At 35.9% G+C, this 6154-nt stretch overlaps 1 long non-coding RNA gene across 1 annotated transcript in view; it reads right to left on the minus strand.

Annotated features, from left to right (window-relative positions):
• Positions 1-536: 536 nt before the first annotated feature.
• Positions 537-6154, minus strand: part of LOC145293090 (uncharacterized) — a 104003-nt gene continuing 98385 nt past the window's right edge. The window contains exon 3 of the long non-coding RNA XR_013869658.1: positions 537-2380. This is a non-coding gene — a long non-coding RNA (uncharacterized LOC145293090). The remainder of the gene's footprint in view (positions 2381-6154) is intronic.

Here is a 6154-nt window from a genome sequence, read left to right on the forward strand (position 1 = left end):
AGACCTAAGTAGGTCAAACAAGCCTCGCTTTCGTTCTGTTGTTGTATGGGTTTATTCATCCGCATTCCCTCTTCTTCTTTCTCTCACTCTGCTGGAAAGTCAAACGGTCATTCTGTTGTGTGAAACCGTGGAGTGGGGAGAAGACGAGAGAACAGTTTTTCTTGCCCCCCCCCCGCGACAGGTCATGTATGCCGCAGCTGACAGGGCTTAAGCTCCTCTGGAGATTTCTGTCAGGGTTACGTCACCCTTAGCCTTTGGTTAAAAGAACCTTGGCCCACAAGTCAGTGGAGGTCCAGTTATACGGCGCAGGACACTCACCGTTCATCAGAGCCCCGTCTGTGTGGCAGTGGTCACGGCGTGCACATGTGGTTGATTTGTCTGGGAGAAGCACAGTATGATGCTAAGACATCTGTGTGCTTTTAACACACGTCCACACCAGACCTTGACCACCATATATATATATATATATATATATATATATATATATATATATATATATATATATATATATATATATATACATCATACCCTTTGCATTCACGTTAGCAAAAAAAAAAAATAATAATAAAATTACAGCCATTCACTAATCTTAAGTAATCAAAAAGGAAATTATACATTCACTTCAAAATGGATGACATCACAAACAAGCTTCATTTTTTTCAAAAGATAACAAAAGATACCATCATTCTTTTATGACGTCATCTTTTTTTTCAAGTAAATAGCGACATCATTTCGCGACAATGAATAACCTCTGTAATGATGCCTGTGCGAGTAGTCTACAATAAAGAAAGCAGTGAACAATCTTCGACCGCATCTCTGCAGGACTGCTATTGCTTTAGTTCTGTTCAGAGAAGAAGTCTTGGATAAGAAGAAAAAGACTGGTGCTATTTCAGAAATTTCATTCTTCTAGACTAATTAAACAATGACGGCTTAGAAGTCTCGTCTATCATACTACAAGTAGGGAGACTCGACGTTGCCCGGGATTGAATGATAACACTCCCATATTTTTATTGTCATCAAAATCAGTGCAATCGCCCATTTTTCAATAAAACCGATTAATTGCTTTAGTTGCAACCCCATTGTGGTGCACTAGGAGGAAGTTTCACATGCCTCCCCACAGTGGTTTAGTTCACAATATATTGTAGTTTATATTGCACTGTAGAGAACTTACTATTTATTTAATTAAATTAGTTTTATATATAACAGCTTGAATTAAAGTTTAAAATGCAAAAGTCAAGTATCATGGTTAACTGTGCTCTAAACAGAAACATTCACTTCAAAAGCGCCCTTTTCATATAAAAGACCCTACTGCTGACGTTATATGCTTAGCCTTTTTGCTTGTGCAGTGATAAACTTCTCAAATACACTTATGATATTAGGCTATTAAGCTGTTAACTTTGGCCAAAATCGTTTGTTCCTTCTTTCATAAGATTTTCTTGATTATCGATACTTATCAGAGGTATTTCGATAAAAAAAAACCTCTCTAAGAACACTGTCAGATACATGAAGTACATTTGTGTGAAATTTTTAAAAAATCGGCTCAGTTGTTTCGGTGTTCGTAGGGAACAAACTCACACACACACAGACAAAGTTCATTTTATATAATAGTAGAGATAGAGATTCATAGCTGGAGAGAGGAAGTATAAATTCATATATTTCCCAAAGTTATTAGTGGAAATGATTCAGTAGCCTAGCTACAACTCGAACTTGGTATGTTGACCCCATGTCACTTCTATATAGCCTCTATGTCTATTTCTTTATACAGAGATGAGCAAGAAATACTCTCTTGTAAAAACATAATTATCAAACAATGTCAATGTAAATTGTTTCAAGACTAAAGCCTTCTATTTATTTTTTTTAATTAAAAAAGTTGAAGAGCTACAAAGACAGGAGTTGTATCTTTAAAACAAGCAAGTTTTGTCTTCCAGAATTTAGTTTTCTACATAGTCATCACCGTTCTCAATGCACTTTTGCCAGCGATGAATGATGGCTGTGCATGAACATTTGGAGTGCACTGTGTCATGACGATTGTTTCCAAAGTAATGCCTCCTACTTTCTAACTAAAAAAAAAAATGAAGAGCTACAAAAACGTGAGTTGTACCATTAAAACAAGCAACCATTTGTGCTCCAGAATTTAGTTTACTACATAGTCATCACCATTCGCAATGCACTTTTGCCAATGATAAACAATGGCTGTGCATAAGTATTTGGAGCGCATTTGTCATACAAGGGTCATTCCAAAAGTGTGCTCGAGAATTTATTTTGTTTACATAATCACCACCATTATCAATGCACTTTTGCCAGGAATTCAATGATACATCTCTGCTTCTGATGCACATCCAGGACAGGGGTTGCTTTCTTAATCTCATGCTGTCAATACCTGCAATAGAGAGATGAAACTTCCAGTCATCAATGCATAAGTTCAATCATCATAACAATGCAATTTGCAATCCCCTCTGATCCATTCTGTCAGAATAAAAAAGAGGAATTAACTTTGGAACGCCCTTCATATATAAATGAAAATACGTCTGTCTATCTTGTTTTTGTGGTCAATAGTTTTTTTAGAAACTACATAAATAAATATTTCTGCAGTCAAATATGCCTAGTACTGGTCCATATCTTTTTTAATCAATTTCACTGATTTTAACATTTTAAAATCATAAATAAAAGAAACAAGAGGTAATTTTTAACTCTTGGACTGCAGTATACTGCCACTGTTCTCATGAACACCAGGGAAATTTAATACAACACATTTTTTCAGAATCACTGATTTCGTATTTTATCAATTGTAAAAACTTATAAAGACTAATTTCTATTTAAAAAACAAACAAATAATATTAATCTATCAGGTTGACAAGAAAGTTCTTGCACTTTTTAACTTTACAGCTACCCCGTTGAGTCAGGGCACTGCTTTATTGCTTCTTCCCTCTTTATCTGGTGTTGCACGGACCCCATTAGTCACACACCCAACAAGCAGCAAATCCTACCCCTACACTGTAGAGATTCCTAGATGCCGGGCAGCCTTCTACTCTAATAGTTTATACTCCCAAACTGCTAGACTTTGAAATTCCTTCCTGCATCACTGCTTCCCTGACTGTACTGATACGCATAAGATCAAGTGTGCTATGTACAGACATCTCGCTGCTCAACTACTTAAATAGTGTTCCTGTAGAATTGGGTCCAAATAGTACCCTCTTACATCCAAATGGTACTATACCTTGTATGGAGTGAAATAACATTAAAAAAAAGTCTGCACTTGACAACAACTAACAGCAACTCAGTACAGCCATCTGAATTAAGTTTGAGTACTTTTTTTTAAATGTGTGAAATCATGATCTGGAAACTTCACTGGAAACACCCAATAACGATCACAGATTGAGGATACTTGATCTTCATGAAGTACGGGACTCCATGCGGTCAGTAGATTAGTCACTTGGTGTTTTGCGTGTTGTTAAAGTGGCCTGATAATAACCAGAGCGTTCATGGTTCATCTAGGTGTTTTAACTTGCTGAGAAATTTCTTGGCTATCTTTTTGACCTAGGCAGCGAGTAGTGTTATATGATGAGTAGCAAAGATGACTTCAAAATCACCACTCAAATACTCATCTCTCTTGTTAGCATCCGCATCACCCATCTCTTTTGTTAGCACCCGCATTATCGTGCCCGGTTTTTGCAGACCCTTAGTTTGTTAGTGAATTTCATCACGCAAATGCATTCAAGACATTTGCTATAACTTTATCAGCTTCCACATTTCACAATTTTCCATGACATGGAGCTATGGCTAAGAATCATCATTTATTTATTTGGTGCAACTCGTCATGATGCAAATCATCCCCTTTCAACATTTCTTCTCATCTTCAAGTTGTTTCATCAGAGCAGCATTAATTTTTTCTCTATCTTTTCAGAGATTGACCAAGTACAGGACCGCAGTTTTGTGCATCGAACTTAACTTGTGTCAATGAGTAACTATGCATTCTTCTAGTCATTGAAACTTTCACAAAATAGTGCAGTTTTGTGTTTGATGAGGCTTCTAGGTTGCAAATAAAACAGTACATATTGTCTTTAGTCTCACTGTACCATAACTATTTCATAACCATTCCAATTATTCCATAACCATTCCATAACTATTCCATAACCATTCCATAAGCCGCTTTTTATTTGTGGTTTTATGCACGTGGGTAAAATATTGCTTTTAACAAAATCTATTATAACATTCAGCCTCATAGAATCTTTTTGATTTGGTAAAATCACTGTCCATGTTTTGACATTCTGAGCTGCTTCTTCCTGCTCATTTCCTTTTTTGTTCATATGCAGGGATTCTCCCCCAAGTCATTGGATTTAGCCGCCAGATTTGGAATGATAGGTGTAGGTGAGTATCAAGGCTGTTGAGTTTCCATTACCTCGGTTGATTCCTGTTGTTCTTGTTCGGTAGTACTTGAGCTTAAGGAGCAGATATTGACATTGTGCGTTTATGTTTGTTTGTTTGTTTGTTTATTTTTATCTAATGGCATATCAAACCTTTTCAGGTTATTTAATGCCAAAATCTAGTAGTTTAGGAAAAGGACTTTAGTTTTTGAATATATTTATTCATAGGGTTTAGTTGGGTTGTTTTGTAGAGAAAGAATTGCTGCTACATTTGTGACTGTTAATCCAACGCCGAATAACATGCAATTAATAATAAATATACACAGAAAAAAAATCATTAATGATAGCAACAGTAATAGCAATTCTGATCCTATTAATGTTAATAATAATAATAATAATAATAATAATAATAATAATAATCTATATCTATATATCTATAAAAGCGAAAGTGCCTGTATGTCTGTATGTCTGTGTGCATGTCTGTCTGTCTGTGTATATTTCCAGACACAATAACTCTGTCAATTTTCAGTCTAGACTCGAAACTTGATATACAAGGTATTGAGATTTGGGAAAATCTTTGGAATCCATTTTCAGCCAGAAATTTGGCTGTTAAAGGGACAAAGTTCAATGATTTGACCTTTGAGAACTCTACCAAACTCCTCCGGCAATTTTGGGTATAAACAATTGAAATTTTAGATATAGGTTCCTTGGGCATGGATCTAACTTAATAACTTGATTTCAGCCCAAAACAATAAATGTTAAAGGGGTCATAATAAAAAAAAAAATTTGACCACTGCGGTCTCTACCAAATTACTCAGACAATTTCTGATCGAGTTATAAAAAATTCCCTCATTTCGAGTGTTTGTTTGTCTTTCTGCGGGTAGTATCTGTTCTGTAATTGGTCCTTGGTCAATGTAGGGGAAACCCTTCATACTGAGATAATTACTATTTATTTGGATACTGCCAGAGTGCATCTCTTTTTTTTGGGGGGTGGCTGCTTTTCCCCCACATTAAAAACGACCTTCGTGGGAGGTTTTAAAGCAACACCATTTCTGCAAGTCCTCTTTTATTTGACTCCATTTAATTTGAATGCTTCACATTTCTCGTTGCGTCATGGAGTAGGGGTAAGACGTCAGGTTTTCTTTAATTTTCTTTTCCACCTTTGCATCACGGGTTCGAGCCTGCCTGCCCATTACCACTTTTTTTTCTACACCCACAATTGGTTAATGAATAACAGCTATGGTTATTGTTATGGTGATTTACTCTAATCCGTATTTTATGAACTCGTTTTGATTCTATGAATAAAGTTATTATAACCAATCAACAAAAATGATAAAGTTGCTTTGTTCTACGCTCTTGTGTTATTGCTCCTGCTGCTGCTGTTGTTGTTGTTGTTGTTGTTGTTGTTGTTGTTTTTGCTATTGCTGTTGTTGATGTTATTGCTATTATTGTTTGCCAACGTCCTTATGTGAAAGTGTTACAATGGAACAACTTGGATTCTAACTTGACACACCCAGGTTGTCAGTTCGTGTCGTTAACCATTGAGCCATATCCTTGTTGTTGTCATTGCTGTTGTTGTTGTTGTTGTTGTTGCTGCTGCTATTGCTGTTGTTAAGTGTCTTTTTTTAGAATCGGATTATACTTTTACCATTATGTTTTTTTGTCTCTGATTTTAACACCTTTCTTATTTTCTGCTTTCGTTTATGATACGTATCTCTGTTCCACAAGAACCTGTGGATTTTTACAGTTGCCTCCTTTCTAATCTGGATTTTCCCATGGAGAGGCATATA

The sequence above is a fragment of the Euprymna scolopes genome, chromosome 14, assembly GCF_053919585.1.
Source record: "Euprymna scolopes isolate OS-2025 chromosome 14, ASM5391958v1, whole genome shotgun sequence".
NCBI classification, from domain to species: Eukaryota; Metazoa; Mollusca; class Cephalopoda; order Sepiida; family Sepiolidae; genus Euprymna; species Euprymna scolopes.